Source organism: Rhinopithecus bieti, unplaced genomic scaffold (assembly GCF_001698545.2).
Source record: "Rhinopithecus bieti isolate Rb0 unplaced genomic scaffold, ASM169854v2 scaffold_43, whole genome shotgun sequence".
NCBI classification, from domain to species: domain Eukaryota; kingdom Metazoa; phylum Chordata; class Mammalia; order Primates; family Cercopithecidae; genus Rhinopithecus; species Rhinopithecus bieti.
The window spans coordinates 390,341-411,260 of NW_016803060.1; the positions used below are offsets into that span (position 1 = coordinate 390,341).

The 20,920-nt window shown below is 48.3% G+C and overlaps 1 protein-coding gene across 1 annotated transcript in view; it reads left to right on the forward strand.

Annotated features, from left to right (window-relative positions):
- Positions 1-15,767: 15,767 nt before the first annotated feature.
- Positions 15,768-20,920, forward strand: part of DCAF1 (DDB1 and CUL4 associated factor 1) — a 117,158-nt gene continuing 112,005 nt past the window's right edge. The window contains 2 exon segments of the mRNA XM_017888069.1: positions 15,768-16,002; positions 18,444-18,490. The gene's annotated coding sequence lies outside the window, so the exon portion shown is untranslated.

The following is a 20,920-nucleotide window of genomic DNA, read 5'->3' on the forward strand; positions in this document are numbered from 1 at the left end:
AGCTTGCCGTGAGCTGAGATCCGGCCACTGCACTCCAGCCTGGGCAACAGAGCAAGACTCCGTCTCAAAAAAAAAAAAAAAAAAAAGTTAAAATTTATCAAAACTTACACATACAAGGCCACACACGTGACTCACGCCTGTAATCCCAGCACTTTGGTAGGCCAAGGTGGGTGGATCACCTGAGGTCAGGAGTTCGAGATCAACCTGGCCAACATGATGAAACCCAGTCTCTACTAAAAATACAAAAATTAGCTAGGCGTAGTGGTACACATCTGTAATTCCAGCTACTTGGGAGGCTGAGGCACAAGAATCACTTGAACTTTGGAGGTGGAGGTTGCAGTGATCTGAGATCGTGCCACTGCACTCCAGCCTGGGCAATAAATCGAGACTCCGTCTCAAAAAAACAAAACGAAACAAAACCTTATATATACAAACACTTAAAGACTATATATAGCACCATTTACAGCCAAGAAAAATGTGAACAAATGTAAAGATGCAGTGTTAAATCATAATTGGCTGAGTGCAGTGTCTCATGCCTATAATGCCAGCACTTTGGGAGTCTAAGGCAGGAGGATCACTTGAGCCTAGGAATTTGAGACCGGCCTGGGCAATGTAGGCAGACCCCATCTACACAAACACACACACACACACAACACACACACACACACACACATACATTGCTGGCAGAGCATGGTGGTGTGTGCCTATAGTCCCAGTTAATAGGGAGGCTGAGGCAAGAGGATTGAGCAAGCCCAGAAGATCGAGGCTGCAGTGAGCCATAGTTGCACTACCGTACTCCAGCCTGGATGATAGGGAGAGAAGATCCAGTCTCAAATAATTGAATGATAAATAAATAAATAAATCATAACTGCACAGAATTAACTATAGTATGTACGGTACTATTGTAATAATTTCCTAGCCACTTACTGTTGCTGTTGTGAGCTGAAGCTTAAAACATCATGTACTGCTAATAATCACATGAGCAATTCGTCTCTCCAGTAAACTGTGTATAGCACTAAAAGTGACCTCCCCTAGTTCTCTTGTATTTTTCATCCTGTTAAGTACAATACTGTAAACTTCGAATAACGCCATGGGACCCATGTGAAGTATCACTATTGATGCTGGAAGTGCTCCCAAGAAGCTGAGAAAAGTCATGACATTACAAGAAAAAGTTAAATTCCTTGATTGAGGTTTGCAGCTGTGGTTACCCCCATTTCAGTCAGATATCATTGTAAACAGATAATGTAAACTTACGATATTGATCAATAGAGTACTGTAAATGTATTTTCTCCTATGATTTTCTTTCTTTCTTTCCTTTCTTTCTTCCTTTACTTTTTATTAGAGCCATAGTTTCACTATGTTGCCCTACAGCCTCAAACTCCTGAGCTTGGATCCTCCTGCCTCAGCCTCCTGAGTATCTAGGACTATAGGAGGGTCACCATGCCTGGCTTGATTGTCTTATCATTTTCTTTCTCCTTTCTTTTTGTAGAGACAGGGTCTTGCTATGTTGCCCAGGCTGGTCTCAAACTTCTGGCCTCAAGGGATCCTCCCGCCTCAGCCTCCCAGAGCTGCCACTTCATCTTCCTTCTTCTTTTTTTTTTTTTTTCTGGCTCTGTCGCCCAGGCTGGAGTGCAGTGGCACCATCTCCACTCACTGCAACCTCCACCTCCAGAGTTAAAGCCATTCTCCTGCCTCAGCCTCCTGAGTAGCTGGGATTACAGGCACCTGCCAACATGTACAGCTAATTTTCGTGTTTTTTTTTTTTTTTTTTTTTGAGACTTGAGTCTCACTCTGTCGCCCAGGCTGGAGTCAGTGGCGGATCCTCAGCTCACTGCAAGCTCGACCAGCCATTTACGCACCGCCATTCCCTGACTCAGCCTTCCCCAATAGCCTGGACTACAGCGCCCACCACCGCGCCGGGCTAATTTTTTGTATTTTTAGTAGAGACGGGGTTTCACCGTTGCTAACCAGGATGGTCTCGATTCCTGACCTCGTGATCCGCCCGCCTTGCCTTCCCAAGTGCTGGGATTAAGGCTTGGACCACCGCGCCTGGCCAATATTTGTGTTTTTAGTAGAGACGAGTTTCGCCATGTTTTGCCAGTCTGGTCTCAAATCCCGACCTCAGGTAAATCCACCCCTCAGGCCTCCCAAAAGCGTTGGGATTACAGGCCTGAGCCACCACAACTGGCCTGGCCAGCGTTTTGTTTTGCCTAGTTACTTTATTCTAACAAATACAGTATATAGGCCGGGTGCGTGGCTCATGTCTGTAATCCCGCACTCTGAGAGGCCGAGGCCGGGCAGATCACAGAGATTGGAAGTTCCGAGACCTTTGCCACATGTGCGCAAACCCTCGTCTTTACTAAAAACACAAAATATTAGCGGTGTGTGTGGCACATGCGCTGTAATCCCGCTTACTGGAGAGGTGAGGCAGGAGAATGCTTGAACCTGGAGGCGCAGGTTCAGTGAGCAGAGATAGGCCATTGGCACTCCAGCCTGGGAACAAGAGGGAAATTCCATTCTCAAAAACAAAACAAAACAAAAAAAAAAAACAAAAACCAAAAACCAAATATATACACATATAACACACAAAGTATGTGTTAATTGACTTTAATGCTATCAGTAAGGCTCTGGTCAAAAGTAAGCTATCCAGTAGTTAAGTTTTGGAGGATCAAAAGTTATACCATTGGGGCCAGGCGCCAGTGGCTCCACCGCCTGTAATCCCAGCACTTTGGGAGGTTTGAGAAGCAGTCTCTGATGGTAAGGAGTTCGAGACCAGCCTGGCCAACATGATAAAACCCGTCTCTACTAAAACTACAAAAATTAGCCGCGGTGTGGTGGTGGGCACCAGTAATCCCAGCTACTTGAGAGGCTGATGCAGAGAGAATCGCTTGAGCTCTGGGAGGTGGAAGTTGCAGTGAGCTGAGATTGTGCCACTGTACTCTAGCCTGGGTGATACAGTAAGAGTGATCTCAAAAAAAAGTTATACATGGATTTTTCTACTTGTGGTTGGTGGTCTCAGCACCACCTAACCCCGCATGCGAAGTCAACTGTACTACTTTTTTAGGGTAATCTTAAACAGCAAAATTGAGCAGAAAAGTACAAAGTGCCCATCATGGCCCTCTGCTCCCAACATTATCAAACATCCTACGACAGGTGGTACATTTGTACCAATCAATGAACCATACTGGATATATCATTATCAACCAAAATCATGTCTACATTAGAGTATTTACTCTGGATGTGTATATTTCTATAGGCTTTGAAAAATATATATGACATGTATAGCTTACTTTTCTTTCTTTCTTACTTTTTTTGAGACAGAGTCTTGCCTATCCCCCAGGCCTGGGTGCAGTGGTGCGATCTCAGCTCAGGGCAAAGTCCGCTTTCTGGTTCAAGCGATTCTCATGCCTTCAGCGTCCGGCAAGGCGCTGCGTGGGTATACAGGTTCTGCCCACGCAGGAAACTGGCTATTTTTGTATTTTGGTAGGAAGGATAGGTGTTTCGCCATGTTGGCGCAGGATGGTCTCAAGCTCCTGACCTCAGGCAATTACCTGCTTTGGCTTCCCAGTGCTGGGTTACAGGTGTGAGCCATATGCACCCCGCCATGCTTTTACTTTTCATGTAAATTTTATTTTTATTAAGTGGTAATGCTCAGCCAGGGCAGTGGCTCAATGCCTGTAATCACCAGCACTTTGGCGAGCTGAGGCAAACGATTGCTTGAACCCAGGAGTTCCGAGACAGCCTGTGCACATGCGAAGCTTTGTCCCACAAAATACAAAAATAGCTGCATTGGTGTCATGCATCTGTATTCCCTGCTACTTTGGGTGGATGAGATGGAGGATCATTAAGCATGGAGTTTAAGCTACAGTAGCTGCGATTGTGCCATGCACCCACCCTTTAGGTGACAGTGTGAGACTCTGTTCAACAAAAGAAAAAAAACAGCCACGTATACTCAGTGGCTTAAAAGTCAAAGAATATGTCGGGTGTGGTGGTCATGCCTATAAATCCCAGCACTTTCTTTTTTTTTTTTTGAGAACGGAGTATTGCTCTGTCGCCCAGGCTGGAGTGCGTGCGATCTCAGCTCATGCAAGCTCCGCCTCCTGGGTTCACGCTATTCCCTGCTCAGCTCCGGAGAGGCTGGACTACAGGCGCCCGCACCTCGCCGGCTGAGTTTTTGTATTTTTTAGTTAGAAGACGGCGTTTCCACCGGGTTAAGCCAAGGGATGGACTCGATCTCTCTGACCTTGTGATCGCCCGTCTCGGCCTCCCAAAGTGCTGGATGACAGCTTGAGCCACCGCGCCCGGCCTATCCCAGCACTTCAAAGCCAAAGCGGTGGATATCTGAGGTTGGGAGTCAGAGACCAGCCTGGACGACATGGGACAAACTCCATCGCTCTACTTAAAAATAAAAAATTAGGCTGGGGTGCACTTTGCTGTAATCCCACACTACTCAGGAGCTAAGGACAGGAGAATTCGCTTCAAACCCAGGAGGCGGAGCAGTTGGCAGTGAGACGAGATCACGGGTTTTTTTGTTTTTTTTCCCATTGCACTCCAGACTGGCAACAGAGCGAAACTCTGTCTCAAAAAAAACAACAGTCAAAGAATACAAAAAAGGCCTTATATACCCAGCATCTCTCTTCCCTGCCTACCCCACCCACTTCTTTTTTTTTTTTTTGAGACGGAGTGTTGCTCTGTGGCCCAGGCTGGAGTGCAGTGGCGTGATCTCGGCTCACTGCAAGCTCCGCCTCCCGGGTTTACACCATTCTCCTGCCTCAGCCTGCTGAGTAGCTGGGACTACAGGTGACCGCCACCACACCCGGCTAATTTTTTGTATTTTTAGTAGAGACGGGGTTTCACCATGTTAGCCAGGATGGTTTCGATCTCCTGACCTCGTGATCCACCTGCCTTAGCCTCCCAAAGTGCTGGGATTACAGGCGTGAGCCACTGCGCCCGGCCCCCACCCACTTCTTAACCCCAGCCCAGGCAGAGTGGCATCTTCTTATGTAATCGTCAGCCTTGGGATGGCCATACCCTTGCTACTGAGGTAATGAACCTTCTTCTCTGTATCAGGAACATCAAAGGGGACTGGAGCCAAGTGGTCAGACTGGCTTCTACTTCAAGGATCAGTCAGGCAACTCAGATAAGATAGCCTAAAGGTATTTTTAAATCCCTGCTTGCTGCTTTAGAAGCCCCAGTAGGCTGGGTAGGGTGGCTCACACCTGTAATCAGAGCAACACAGTGGGACCCTGTCTCTACAAAAAATAAACAATATATAAAAAAACTAGCTGGGCATGGTGGCATGTGCCTGTAGTGCTAGATACTAGGGAGGCTAAGGTTGGAGATTGACTGAGCCTGGTAGGTTGAGACTGTAGTGAGCTATGATCGTGCCACTGCACTGTAGCCTGGGTGACAGAGTAAAACCCTGTTTAAAAAAAAAAAGAGAGAGAGAGAGAAAGAGAGAAGAAGCCCGTATAGTAATTTTAAGAGTTTTGCTGAGAGAGGAAAACTAAAGTTCAATACAAAAAGACTGCTGTGATGTGAAGCTGCCTAGGAGGCGGCAGATTAAGATTCTTGCTGGCTGCGTGTCTGGAGCAAACCTCTCTCCTTTGGACATTGAGATCTTCACGTGAAAAACAAGGGGACTGGGTAGATGATCATTAGAGCTTTGTCCAAGCTGACAGAGGGAGCTGGAGTTGTGGCTGCTGCTGCTAGCAGCTTCATCTCTGGAGCCCTTCCTGTAAGCCAGTGCTTCCCGTTGTCCTCCTTGCAACCACCCTCAAAGCAGGTATTACTACCTCCATTTTTTTTTTTTTTGGAGACAGAGTCTTGCTCTGTTGCCCAGGCTGGAGTGCAGTAATGCAATCTTGGCTCACTGCAACCTCCGCCTCCCGAGTTCAAGAAATTCTCCTGCCTCAGTGTCCCAAATAGCTGGGATTACAGGCACATGCTACCACACCCAACTAATTTTTTATTTTTAGTAGAGACAGGGTTTCACCATGTTGGAAAGGCTGGTTTTGAGCTCCTGACCTTAAGTGATCCGCCCACCTCAGCCTCCCAAAGTGTTGGGATTTCAGGCATGATCCACTGTGCCCGGCCTACTACCTCCATTTTACAGAGGAGGAATTGAGGCTCAAAGGGTTGCCAGGCCCACACAACTAGAGAATCCAGGGTCATGATTCTAACCTAGAGTGTATGTTTCTTCCCCTCCCTGGAGCTGGGTTCCTGAGCCTTCTGTTTTGCTTTCCCCACAAGAGGTGCTGGGTGTGTGTGGGATGTGTGTGGAGGATGTGCAGGGGTGGGTAAGAAGGAGCCCTGTGGCTTCCAGGAGCAGAAAGGTACAGCTTACTAGACCCCAACATTTTAGGCCTCTAGGCCCCACCTCAGGGTAAAGGTCATCATGCCCACATCCTAGTTTTTTTTTTTTTTTTTTTTTTTTTGAGATGAAGTCTAGTTCTTGTCCCCCAGTCTAGAGTGCAATGGCGCAATCTGGGCTCACTGCCACCTCCACCTCCCAGGTTCAAGCGATTCTCCTGCCTCAGCCTCCCGAGTAGCTGGGATTACAGGTGACTGCTACCATGCCTGGCTAATTTTGGTATTTTTAGTGGAGACTAAAAATACAGGCACCTGCCACCATGCCCAGCTAATTTTTGTATTTTCAGTAGAGACAGGGTTTCACCATGTTGGCCAAGCTGGTTGGTCTTGAACTCCTGACCTCAGGTGATCTGCCCGCCTCAGCCTCCCAAAGTGCCGCGATTACAGGCGTGGGCCACCACACCTGGCCTGCCCACATCCTGTTTAATGCCAGTCTTCCTCCTAGACCAGAGGTTCTCCGCCTCAGCGGAGTATGCGGAGTATTCATTATCTAGGGAGCTTTGGAAAACATTGTTGCTTGTGCCCTAGAGATTCTGACTTAATTGAACTGGGATAGGGTCTTGACACTAGAGGGTCAGAAAGGCTCTGCAGGTGATTTGAATTGCAGCCAGGGTTGAGAACCTAGTACTAGCCTGTCAGCTTAGTCTTGTTCGTTCGCCATGCCTGGTCCTAAGGAATGTTCGCTTTTCTTTGCCCTGCCTCGCTAGCCACAAGGCAGAGAGCAGCCTTTGCTCTCAGTTATAATGCAGCTCCCTTTCCCTGCAACAAGGCTCATGGCACCATAACTCTGCTCTCCTGACTTGATCTTAGAATGAGCCAACGCCATGATGCTTCTCATAAATTCTTTGAAACAAAAGCTCATAGAATTCAGACATGCCTGCCTTGTGGGGTGGGAAGCCCATCTTGCCTGTCTTCCCTCTGATCTGTATCTTAGGAGAAAAGAAAATGGAGATGGCAGGTTTTGTACTGAACTCTGGCTATCCTGAGCATCTTCTGGCAGATGAGGTTGGCAGCCCATGAAATGAAATATGCCTTGCATCCAAAAAAGGACCAGGACAATTCCAGAGGCTACAGGGATCTCAGAAGAGAGTTAGGCAAAGATGAATGTTACCTGGAGAAAGCCTCCTGTCTCCTGCCTATTGGATTCAGGTACAGAGAGGTGACTGTTGTACTCCTGACTTAGAACCAATGTGGACTTCGAGCCCCTAAGGTCTAGATGCTGATTTCAGAGCCTGTAAGAGAGGAGCAAAGGTAGGAGCAGAGGGCCCAGTGAGAGGTGGGCTGGGGACACGCTGGTGGCTGGAAATAAGCTGAACTGGAACCACGAACGAGAAATAGTTCTGGCAAAAATATTCAGAGCAGGACTCTTGAGGTGGCCACTACATGTGGCATTCTTTGTCCTGTTCCCATCTTTCATAAAGCCCAGGCTTTGCAGTCACAGATTCACAGCACCTGAAAGGGTCTGGATGTGTTTTTTTTTTTTTTTTTTTTTGAGACAGAATCTTGCTCTGTCACCCAGGCTGGAGTACAGTGGCTCGATCTCTGCTCACTGCAACCTCTGCCTCCCAGGTTCAAGCAATTATCCTGCCTCAGTCTCCTGAGTAGCTGGAATTACAGGCGCCCGCCAACACACCCAGCTAATTTTTGTTTGTATTTTTAGTAGAGACAGGGTTTCACTATATTGCCCAGGCTGGTCTTGAACTCCTGACCTTGTGATCCACCAGCCTCGGACTCCCCAAGTACTGGGATTACAGGCGTGAGCCACCACGCCCGGCTGGCTGATGCATGGTTTTTAAACTGCATTCCTTGTAACGCTAGGAGTTTCTCTGCTACATCATGTCTTAGAATCCCTTGCATCATTCCTTTTCTCTACTTAACGAAGAGGTGTACAAGATTTCGCTGGGACCAAAAGGACTCTGTGGTAAAATTGTAATACTAATATAATTTGAAAATCATGGACCTAGGCCAGGCACAGTGGTTCACACCTGTAATCTCAGCACTTTGGGAGGCTGAGGTGGGTGGATCACACCTGTAATCTCAGCACTTTGGGAGGCTGAGGAGTTAAAGACCAGCCTGGCCAACTTGGCGAAACCCTATCTCCACTAAAAATACAAAAATTAGTTGGGCGTGGTGGCATGCGCCTGTAATTCCAGCTACTTGGGAGGCAGAGGCAGGAGAATTGCTTGAACGGGTAAGGTAGAGGTTGCAGTGAGCCAAGATTGTGCCATTGCACTCCAGCCTGGGCAGCAGAGCAAGACTCTGTCTCAGAAAGAAAGAAAGAGAGAAAGAGAGAAAGAGAGGAAGGAAGGAAGGAAGGAAGGAAGGAAGGAAGGAAGGAAGGAAGGAAGGAAGGAAGGAAGGAAAAGAAAGAAAAGAAAGAAAGATCATAGATCTAGTAAAGCCCTCTTTATGGGGGATGGATGAGGAAACTTGCCCAGAGTCACATCTAGTCTCCTGTACGTCAGACCAGACCTGTCCTACAGGATGCCTGTTGGCTCTGTAGAGCAGATGGCAGAACCCCTCAGTGGAGGCATGGCTTGAACACAAAATGGCCAAGAGGTCTCCTTGGTCTGGAGGAGACACATGGTGGTGAGCCACTCTCAACATAATGACACCAAGACCCAGACCTGCAGACCCTAAGAGGCAGTGAGATGCTGTCTTAGCTTAACTGCCAAAAGTCCACAGGATTTGGTCTGTTTTTGCCTTCGTGAAATGTAGTGCCCTGGACAGGGATACGAGGCTCTTGGGTTCCAGGCTGCCCCTGACTTCTGGGAATAGCAGCCTTCATTTTAAGGGAGTGAGTTGCACATGGTCATTCAGGCCTTAGACTGTGAGCCTTGAGGGCAGGGTCTGTGCTGCATTCTCCTCAGCACTGAAGACACAGGGTGCAGGGACAGGCACAGGACAAGGGCTCAGGAATCCTAACTTAAAACACAGTTTAGTTCTTTTTTTTTTTTTAACGGAGTCTCTCTCTGTCGCCCAGGCTGGAGTGCAGCGGCATAATCTTGGCTCACCGCAACCTCTGCCTCCGGGATTTAAGCGATTCTCCTGCCTCAGCCTCCTGAGCAGCTGGGATTACAGGAGCACCCAACTGATTTTTTGTATTTTTAGTAGAGATGTGGTTTCACCATGTTGGCCAGGCTGGTCTTGAAATCCTGACCTCAGGTGATCTGCCCACCTCGGCCTCCCAAAGTGCTGGGATTACAGGCATAAGGTACCCACGCCTTGCCACTTGTTTTTAAGATAAGGTTTCCATTTAGTGGCTGCCCCCATGCCCCACTTATGAGGTGTGACCTTCCAAGGCAGTAACTGAGTTTCCACATTTTGTGGAATGACACTTTTTCCCTCGGGTTGTTTTCTGTTTTCTCCCCTGGGTTGCCTCTTCAGGAGGTGGGAGTCTCTACCCTCTGGAGAGAGTGGGCAATGAGTGCTCCAGTTTCTTCTCTTGATACTCTTCTTCCTCTGCATAATCCAACAGGTAGGGGTGCCCCAAGGCTACCAGGGCTGCTTTTCAATGCAGCAGAATCTGGTAGCATGTGCTTGCCCAGGAAACAGGTAGAAAATGGATGGTCAGGCCAGGTGCAGTGGCTCATGCCTGTAATCCCAGCATTTCGGGAGGCCAAGGCAGGTGGATTGTTTGAGGTCAGGGGTTCGACACCAGCCTGGCCAACATGATGAAACCCCGTCTCTACTAAAAATACAAAAATTAGCCAGGTGTGGTGGCAGGCACCTGTAATCCCAGCTACTCGGGAGGCTGAGGCATGAAAATCGCTTGAACCCGGGAGGTGCACATCTCAGTAAGCCAAGATCATGCCACTGCACTCCAGCCTGGGCGACAAGAGTGAAAATCCATCTCAAAAAAAAAGAAAAGAAAAGAAAAGAAAGTGGATGGTCACAGAGGAATGGCACTGAGGAGAGAAGATCTGGTCCCTGGCTCAGGGGCCTCCTCCAGCCCTAGGGTCTCAAGGGACAGGACAATGGTCAAGGAATACAGGCACAGGCCCCAGCTGTTCTCATCTTTTGGCGATCACTGAGACATGAGAAACTAATTCCATCCTGAGTCTCCAATAACCCTTCTTGCCCACTACAGCCTGAGGCTGGCCCACTGGGCCCTCCAGACTCCACACCCCTCTCCAGAGCCTACAGGCTGTTGTGAAGTCCTTTCTCCCCAAAGTCATGCCCACTAGTCCCTGGTTGTCCTGGTCTCTGGTCCTGTGGGGAGGCAACCAGGTTTGTGACTTCACAAAAGGCTATCTTGTGAGAAGCCTGGACCTGGTGAAGCAGGAGCAGGGCAGAGGTGGCTCCCCTCAGGAACATCATGTGACTTTTCATAGAGAGACATCTCCACCTCTAAGGGATGAAGAACTTCCCCACGGTAAGAGCCCATGATACCCTCTACACCTAGAAACTCCCCTCCTCGATGATTTTGGCTCCCAAGCCTAACTGGGTACCCCAGGTTGTATCTGGCAACATCTCCAAGAGGGATAGGCCCATGGTAGAGGTATTTACTTCGGGTGGCGGGGTGAGTCTCTGACCTCTGAATTTGTCCCATTCGACAAAGCCATTCTTCTCTAGGCCTTCTCTTTTTTTAATTTAAAAAATTATTATTATTAATTTTATTGCTATTATTATTATTCAAGACAGAATCTTGCTCTCTTGCCTAGGTTGGAGTGCAGTAGCATGATCTCAGCTCCTGGGTTCAAGCAATCCTCATGCCTCAGACTCCTGAGTAGCTGGGATTACAGGCGTGCACCATCACACCTGGCTAATTTTTGTAATTTTTTAGCAGAGATGGGATTTTGCCATGTTGGCCAGGCTGGTCTTGAACTCTTGGCCTCAGGTGATCCACCTGCCTTGCCCCCCTGAAGTGCTGGGATTCTGGCATGAGCCACCACACCTGGCCATAATAATTATTTTTATTTTTATTATTTTTTATAGAGACAGGGTCTCACTATGTTGCTCAGGTTGGTCTTGAACTCTTAGGCTCAACAATCCTCCTGTCTCAGCCTCCCTAAGTGCTGGAATTACAGGTATGAGCCACCGTGCCAGGCACAGGCCCTCTTAAAATGAAAGAACCGATAGAGTGGTAAACTCTTTCTGACCTGAGTCATTATGAGGGTCTGCCCCAGCAGTCTCCAGAGTACCTTCAAATGGGTCAGGCCAGAGATCCCTGAATCCTGTAGAATGGTCTTTCTAAAAATCCAGGGGTGGCCAGAGCACAGTGGTTCACACCTGTCATCCCAGCAGTTTGAGAGGCCAAGGTGGGTGGATCACTTGAGGTCAGGAGTTCGAGATCAGCCTGGCCAACACGGTGAAACCCCATCTCTACTAAAAATACAAAAATTAGCCAGGCATTGTGGCAGGCACCTGTAATCCCACCTACTCAGGAGGCTGAGGCAGGAGAATCACTTGAACGCAGGATGCAGAGGTTGCGGTGAGACGAGATTGCTTCACTGCACTCCAGCCTGGGGACAGAGTGAGGCTCCATCTGAAAATAAATAAATATATAAATAAAAATTCAGGGGCTTCTGAGAGCTTGGAGGCCAGGCCAACACACACTCTCATCCCAATGTTGACTCCACTCTTCCTCCTGGAAGGAGTTCCAACCCTAGGAACCTGAGGCAAAAGAGGCTAGGTGTGCTTGCTTTTTTATCTCCCTGTTACCTGTGCCCACTGGTCGATGTGGGCACTTAAGTTGTTGACTTTGTGGAGTCTGTTTCTTTCTCTGTAAAGTGAGAGTAGTGGATGTAGATGTAATCAGACATAATTACACACCCTTTGGGAAATGTTGTGGTGTTCCCTCTCATTTTATGGGGGTGGGGTATAGGGGCCATCAGGCAGGAGCAGGGTACCCAGTGAATGATTGGGATTTCCTCTTTGTCCAGGCTGGTGTTCCCAAAGCCTGGTAGTCTTGAGCCTCTAATTGGTAGCTCCTGTGACACTCCTGGACCCTTGCAGTAGCAGTCTTGTCTAGCCAACAGGAGAGCAGGGGTGGATATGAGACAGCTGGCCTCACTTCCCAGCCCCAGGGAATTGCTGGAGGAAGCGCAGGAGTTGTGGGGTGGCACCAGGGTGAGGATGGGCTGGTGGGAGCACCTGGGTAAGCCTAGAAGGAGGTGCTGGGAGTGAAAAGCTCACAGAAGGATGGGAGCGGGAGAGGGAGGAGAATGAAGGAGAAGCTTGAAGCTCAGAGGGCTTGGTGCTGTCCATTTTCCTAGCCAGGAAGTGGGCGTGCTTGGAGGTGGGAGTAGGTAGAGCATGCCTATCTGTAGGCCTTGGTCCTGGGGCCAGGGTTGGGGTCTTCTTGCCTTTTCTCTGCTGCTGGGCAGCCCCCAAAGCACTCCTCACTCTTTCAGATGGGGCTTCCTCTTTCTTGGGCACACTATGGAGCAGGGGGTGGAACAGGCAGAGCAAGGTGAGAGGGAGTCCAGAGATGTCCTACCAACGAGGCCAATAAATCTCTTCCCAGTGGTGCAGGACCCATGTGCCAGAACTAAGCCAGGTGTGTGGGCCTGGATTGTCTGTAGCTTTGTGTGTGCATATGCTTAGATGTGAAAGTGTTTGTTGTGAGGACTAGATGCCTAATGTGTATGTGCATGCTTGTGTATCTGGCACCTGTGGGTAATACTTGAACTGTGAAATATGCCACCAAGCACACTTGGAATGCGTGAGCAGTTGGGAAAGCCTGGGTGCTACCTCTTCCCCTTCCCAGAGGTGGGAAGGAGATGTTTGAAGGTGCCTGCAGGTGTGTGCCTGTGGGTGTGTTGGGGAGGGGGAGGTGTTGGCAGGGGCAGAGGAGGCTGCAGGAGTTAAGAATGCAGAATCCTGAGGGTGTGGCTGCTGGACAGGCCCTGTTTGTCTCCTGCTCTGCTTCCCCTGCTTCCTAGGCCCTGGCTTCTCCAAAGCCCCTTCTTAATGCTTCTTGCTCCCATCACCAACCCAGGACCCCAGGCTGGGTTTCTGTTTTTAAAAAAAATTAAGAAAAAAAAAATTTTTTGAGATAGAGTCTCTGTCTGTCACCCAGGCTGGAGTGTAGTAGCACAATAACAGCTCACTGCAGCTTCAACCTCCCAAGCTCAAGCAATCCTCCCACGTCAGCCTCATAAATAGCTGAGACTACAGGCATGCACCACCACGTCTGGCAATTTTTAAGATATTTTGTAGAGACAGTGGAGTTGGGGCGGGGGGCGGGGGGAGGTGTCTCTCTATGTTGCCAAGGCTGGTCTTGAACTCCTGGGATCAAGAGATTCTCAGCCTCTCAAAGTGTTGGGATTACAGGCGTGAGCCACAGCGCTCTGACCAGGTTGGGTTTCTGAAATGAAGCATTGCCATCTGGTGGCAGGCTGAGGCAGTGCCAGGAGCTGGTGAGCTGGGCCTTGAGTTCCCTTAAGGGCTCTGCCTTTTAGGACCCCAGCCAGTGGAGAAGTCATCACTGGGCCGGCTAGACCATAGACAGAGGGGAGATATCTAAGGCTTAAATGTCCCATCTCCATACATTTTAGGTTCATGGCCCAGGAAAGTCACCTGAAGGAATGCTGGAGGAAAGGCATGTGGGTTCCATTCCTTGATCTACCTCTCTGGGTTCAGATTTCTCATCTGTAAAGGTGATTAACCATATCTTCCCTGTGTGTGTGGCAGGGTAGTGAGGGTTAAATGAGAGAGTGTGGCTAGAACACTTGGCTCAGAGCCCAGCATGCTCTAAAGTTGAAAGAAATAGTAGTGGCCATTACTGATAGAGGCAAAGTTCCAGAAGCACAGAGAAGAGAGCTGTGTGTTGTCGCAGGAGAAAGAAGTGAAGAGAGGTGACATGTCTGTGGCGCTCCCAGCACACAGTAGAGTACACATTTAAGAGAAGGAGGATGGTCTCTTTTCTGGAAAGAGGGAAGTGGGATCTAGTGGGGAGTGAAACCAAGGGACCCAGGATTCAGGTTTCTTACTAGCTGTGGAACACTGAGTCTAGTGGCAGGCTTGCTGTGTCTTGTGTTCATGTGACAGTATTGTCCGTGAAGACTCATGGAAATGCATGGAGACTTGCTCAGCATTCCCAGAGAGATAATGAGCTGCGTAAGGCCTTGAAGGTTGGGTAGGATCTTGTCAGGTCAAGATTCTCCTCAAATGTGGAGTCATGTTTATCTTCTATGTCCCGCAAAAGGGACTGCTGGTCAGAGTAAGGAGTCTTCTGGTTCTGCTGTTAATTGGTTGTGTGATGCTGGGCAAGTCACTCACTCCCTCTGGGCCTCATTTTTCCCAACAACATGAAGAAATTGAATTAAGTGACCTCTGAGGTCAGTCCTGCCTCAATCTATGAGCTTTTGATTTTTCACTTCTCTGCCTCACGTATAATACCTGGCAATAAATATCTATTGATTCCTACAGGCTAGGTCTTGAACAAAAAGAGAGGCTGGGCGCAGTGGCTCATGCCTGTAATCCCAACACTTTGGGGGGCTGAGGCAGGAGAATCACTTGAGCCTAGAAATTCAAGACCAACCTGGACAACACAGTGGGACCTCGTCTCTACAAAAATTTAAAAAAATTAGCTGGGTGTGGTGGTGCACACCCGTAGTCCCAGCTACTTGGGAGACTGAGGTGGGAAGACAGCTTGAGCCCAGGAGGTTGAGGCTGTAGCGAGCTGTGATTGCGCCATTGCACCCCAGCGTGGGTGACAGAGCGAGGCCCTGTCTCAAAAAAAAAAAAAGAAAAAAGAAAAAAAAAAAGGACGGAGAACGAAGAGGCTGGGAGGCCCCGGTGGGTGGACCGCTTCAGCCCAGGAGTTCGAGACCAGCCTGGCCAATATGGCGAAACCATGTCTCTACCAAATACACACACACAAAACAAAAATAAAAATTAGCTGGGTGTCGTGGCATGCACCTGCAGTCTCAGCTGGAGGCTGAGGTGGGAGGACTGTTTGAGCCCGGGAGGCGGAGGTCACAGTGAGCTGAGATCCTCACTGCACTCCAGCCTGGGCAACAGAGCGAGGCTCTGTCTCAAAACAAACAAACAAATAAAAAACAACCAGTGCCTTCTGTTTTAATGAGTGCTGCGATTTCTGATATGTTTATGAGAAAATATTTTCTTAGATCACGGTATGTTCTAGGTAAGATGAGGCAAATGGCCGAATAAAACACAGGCTCTTTGCGCACACACGTCAGAACAAGACACTGAAGCATCAGGCGATTATAGTACTGTCTTGGAAGGATTGACTCCCTCACTTTTCACTTCCGCCTTCCGAAGCAGCCAATGAGTACTCAGCAGTTCGCATTTATCCAAAAAAAACTACAAATCCAGAAGTCAATGCGCGGGGCGAAGAGCTCAGGCGCCAATTGGGACTGGTGGGCCCGCCCCTAGACGCGGAACTTCATTTCCCAGGCGTCCCCGGGGCTCTTCGATTTTTTTCCTCGGATCGTGCAGGCGTTCTCCTCCCGCCCCTTGCTCACTGTCCTCGCGCCAAGTAGGCGCGCGCGCGCGGTGCACGTAGCGCGGGAGTGACGCATAATATGTGGGCCGCTGTGGAGCCGTGGTCGCGCTGTGTGTGTGTGTGAGTGAAGAGTGAGTGCGGGACCTGAGGCTGTGTGTGTGAACTGTGGCCACTGGCGGGGTCGGGGGGGGGCAGTGGCGGAGCCGCCTCGGACGGTAAGTGGGAAATGGAGGGAGGCGACTCTACGGGAGAGGCGCAAGAAAGCAGGGCGCTCGGCTAGCCGGGCGGCAGAGTGGGCACCGGGCTGGGGGAGGGGCGGCACCTGCTTGGGCCGCCGGCGAGGAGGGGGCGGGCCGGTCAGCCAGGAGGCTGGGCCCGGGGCCTGACAGGACTTTTCCTCCTCCTGATTCTTGTCCCGGGGGCGGGGCCTCCACGTTTTTCCTCCACTCCCGACGAGAAGCTTCCCGAGAGTAACTCTTCCGCCCGGAGTGGGGGGGCGGGGTGTGTCCGCCCCTACCTGGAGGGAGGGGCGTATTTCATATACCTTGTCATCTTTTCCCTTCCAATCCTCCTAGTCTCTGTTCCGTACGGGCTTGGGGGGGGGCTCCATCTTCCGTACTATACGGCGGGCCCCTTCACGGACTGTGTCTCCGCCTCCAGCTCCAATCACCTGGGCGGGCTCTCCCGTCTCTCGGCCTCGTGCCACCTCTCCCTGTACCCGCCCGGCTCTTGGACCTTGCGACGGGGGCGGAGCTTTCTGGTCACGCCTCTCATCCCCATGAAGAAGGGAAGGGTTGGAAAGAGATGCGCGGGTCCCGCAGCCTGGAGTCAAACCTCAGAGTGCCCGCCAAACTTCCCGGGAGTCTGTTTCCGGGGCTTATAGTCGTTTTCAGCTGGGGTTTCAGAAGCGTTTGCTTCACAGCTTCACTTCTTAGACGGTTTTCTGTCTGGCTTCCTCTTACTGCAGTGGCAGCGCTCTGGTTTTCCATTTGTTGAGGAAATAGTTTTGGAGTGTTTGTATTAGTTATTTTTGAGTCACAAATGACTCGTCCTTGGCCACGTCATGTTGGTCTCGGTTTTTCCTTACCCTGTTTTTTCGATGAAGCCTTTTAATTAGTCTTTAATTACACGTTTTAATTTTTTATGTTAGTAGCATCTTCCTGTTCAAATGCATTGTTAATGTACAGAATGAGAGGTTAATTGGTAATATCCTATATTTTCTTTTTCCAGCTTACTGGAGTTTACCTTTAATGTTTATGTAAGTGTGTATATTTAGACTTTAGGAATCGATTTAGTATTTTTCTTAATGATATGAACATTTGGATTTTCTATATAGCAGTTATTCGTTACTCATTTTGAGTAGGTATATATTTTGGATGTTGAGATAATAGAGAATTTGGGGAATGCAGGGAAATCATTTTTTGCTTAGTATCTCTTGGGTAGTTGCTGAGTACAGTGTTTTACTGTTCTGCCTATTATACAGTTTTCAAATTTTTTTTTTTATTCATTTATTTTTTGTAGAGACAGTAGTCTTACTGTGTTGCCCAGGCTGGTCTTGAACTCAAGTGATCCTCCCTTGTCAGCCTCCCAAAGTGTTGGAATTACAGGCATGAGCCACTACACCTGGACTATTTTTTTAAAATACAGGATCTTGCTCTATAGCCTAGGCTGGAGTGCAGTGGTGTGATCATAACTCTTTTTTTTTTTTTTTTTTTGAGACTGAGTCTCCCTCTGTCGCCCAGGCTGGAGTGCAGTGGTGCGATCTCGGCTCACTGCAAGCTCCGCCTCCTAGGTTCACGCCATTCTCCTGCCTCAGCCTCCTGAGTAGCTGGGATTACAAACGCCTGCCGTCACGCCTGGCTAATATTTTGTGTTTTTAGTAGAGACAGGGTTTCAGTGTGTTAGTCAGGATGGTCTCGAGTGTGATCATAACTCATTGCAGCCTCTAACTCCTGGACTCAAAGGAGCCTGCTGCCTCAGCCTCCTGAGTAACTAGGACTGCAGGCACAGGCTACCATGATTGGGTAATTTTTAAATTTTTGTGTAGACTGTGTCTCGAAATGTTGCCCAACTGACCTCAAGTAATCCTCCCGACTTGGCCTCCCAAAGTGTTGGGATTATAGGCTTGAGCCACTGTGCCTGGCAAATTTTAATTTTTTTTTTTTTTTTTTTTTTTTTTTGAGACAGAGTCTTGCCCTGTTGCCCAGGCTGGAGTGCAGTGGCGTAATCTCGGTTTACTGCAACCTCCGCCTCCCGGGTTCAAGTGATTCTCATGCCTCAGCCTCTGGAGTAGCTAGGGATTACAGGTGTGTGCTACCGCGCCTGGCTTTTTTTTTAATTTTTAGTAGAGATGCGGATTTGCCATTTTGGCCAGTCTGGTCTTGAACTTTGGCCTCAAGTAATCCACCTACTTCAGTCTCCCAAAGTGCTAGGATTACAGGCATGAGCCATTGTGCCCGGCAAACAATTGTTAATATTATGCCATGTTTTTTCTGTTTTTGGTGTGGTATCTATGTATTTATTTTGTGGAATACGCTAGCAGACACTTGAAAGGATAAGGAAATTTTACATAGGTATTTCTTGAGGCTTTATATTATCCCACCATGGGGACAATATTGTCATTTAACCCCGCACAACAATTGTTTCCATCTTACAGATAAGGAAATTGAGATTTGGAGAAGTTAAATAACCAAGACTTCACAGGTATGTCAGCAGAATTGGGATTTGAATCCTTGAAATCCTTTTTCTACCTAGTACTAGCTGGTCTTGGGGACCTCGGAGCTTGTTTCTTCATGTATAAAAAAGGGTAGGATGGTTGTGAAAATTCAGAATAATGTAAGTATAGTAAATTACTTAGCTCAATGTCTGTTCCATACTAGATATTCACTAATTGGTAACTATCGTGTCACCATTGGACAGACCATCATTTCTTCATAGCACTTAAAGAACTCAAGAACTTGAGTAATGCACCCTCACGGTCTTGGGCATAACAAGGTGAAGATGACTGTTTTTTTGCTCTTGTTGCCCAAGCTGGAGTGTAGTGGTGTGATCTCGGCTCCCCACAACCTCTGCCTCCCGGGTTCAAGTGATTCTCCTGCCTCAGTCTCCTGAGTAGCTGGGATTACAGGCACGTGCCACCATGCCCGGCTAATTTTTTTTGTATTTTTAGTAGAGATGCAGTTTCACCATGTTGGCCAGGTCTTGAATTCCTGACCTTGTGATCCACCGGCCTCGGCCTCCCAAAGTGCTGGGATTACCAGGCGTGAGCCACTGTGCCCGGCCTAATTTTGTATTTTTAGTAGAGACGGAGTTTCTTCATGTTGGTCAGGCTGGTCTCAAACTCCCAACCTCAGGTGATCCGCCTGCCTTGGCCTCCCAAAGTGCTGGGATTACAGGCATGAGCCACCGTGCCCAGCCTTTTTTTTTTTTTCTTGAGACAAGGTCTCGCACTTTTGCTCTGGCTGGAGTACAGTGGTGCAGTCATGACTCACTGCAGCCTCCACCTCCTAGGCTCAAGTAGTTCTCTTGCTTTAGCCTCCCTGAGTAGCTGGGACTACAGGTTGCAGTGAGCCAAGATCGCGCCCCTGCACTCCAACCTGGGCAACAGAGCGAGATTCCGTCTCACAAAACAAAAAACCAAAAACAAAAAACAAACACTGAAGTAGGTACTACTATTACTAATTTTTAAATTTTTTTCATAGAGGCAGGATTTCACCATGTGTTGCCCAGGCTGGTCTCAAACTCCTGGGCTCAAGCGATCTGCCCACCTAGTTTTTCCAAAGTGCTGGGATTACAGGTGTGAGCCACCACACCCAGTTGCTGACTGCTTTCATTGATACTAAATTAATTCACATTGCTATTATTAAGTCTGTTATAAGTTTATATTTTGCTTTATTTATGTATTTAAATAATAGAGACAAGGTCTCACTGTTACCCAGGTTGGTCTCAAACCCCTGGGCTCAAGTGATCCTCCCACCTCAGCCTCCCAAAGTGCTGGCATTACAAATGTGAGCCACCACGCCTTGCCTTTATATTTTTTTATTCTTTATTATTATTAATATTTTTTTGAGATGGAGTTTTGCTCTTGTCACCCAGGCTGGAGTGCAGTTGTGCGATCTCGGCTCACTGCAACTTCTGCCTCCCGGGTTCAAGTGATTCTCCTGCCTCAGCCTCCCGAGTACCTGGGATTACAGGCGCCTGCCACCACGTCTGGCTAATTTTTTATATTTATAGTAGAGACGGGGTTTCATCATGTTGGCCAGACTGGTCTCGAACTCCTGACCTCAGATGATCCACCCACATTGACCTCCCAAAGTGCAGGGATTACAGGCGTGAGCCACCATGCCTGGCCTATTTTTTATTATTTTTTTAAATAATAGAGACAAGGTCTCACTAAGGTTTATATTTTCCTTGGGCAAATGATTATTCCGAAAGGTTTTTTTTTTTTTTTTTTTTTTTGGATGGGGTTTCGCTCTTTCCCCAGGGGGGGGGAAGGGGTTGGGATTTCGGCTCCCTGCAAGCTGTGCCTCCCGGGTTCATGCCATTCTCCTGCCTCAGCCTCCTGAGTAGCTGGGACTACAGGCTCCTGCCACTGCGCCCGGCTAATTTTTTGTATTTTAGTAGAGATGGGGTTTCACCATGTTAGCCAGGATGGTCTCGATCTCCTGACCTCGTGATCCGCACCTCAGCCTCCCAAAGTGCTGGGATTACAGGCGTGAGCCACCATGCCTGGCCTCATTCCCAAAGTTATAATTATCTTCAGGCATAGATTAGTTGGAAGTTCTGAAAATGATACCAGAAGTATATATGTTTCTAAGTTGAACTCTAAAATTTTAGTGTTTTAGACCAGGCATGGTGGCTCATGTGTACAATCCTAGTAATTTGGAAGGCCAAGTGGAGAGGGTTGCTTGAGCCCAGCAATTTGAGATCAGCCTGGGCAACATAGCAAGACCCTGTCTCTACAAAATAATAAAAATTAAAAAATTTAAAAAATATAAAATTTTAGTGTTTTAATGCCCTTGAATTCATCTTTATTAGAGGTAGTGTTTTTTAAAAAATCATGTCTTTATGTGCTCTAGTAAGCTAACTGCTTAAATTATGTAAGAAGCAGTCTCTTCTGGATCATTTCTTTTC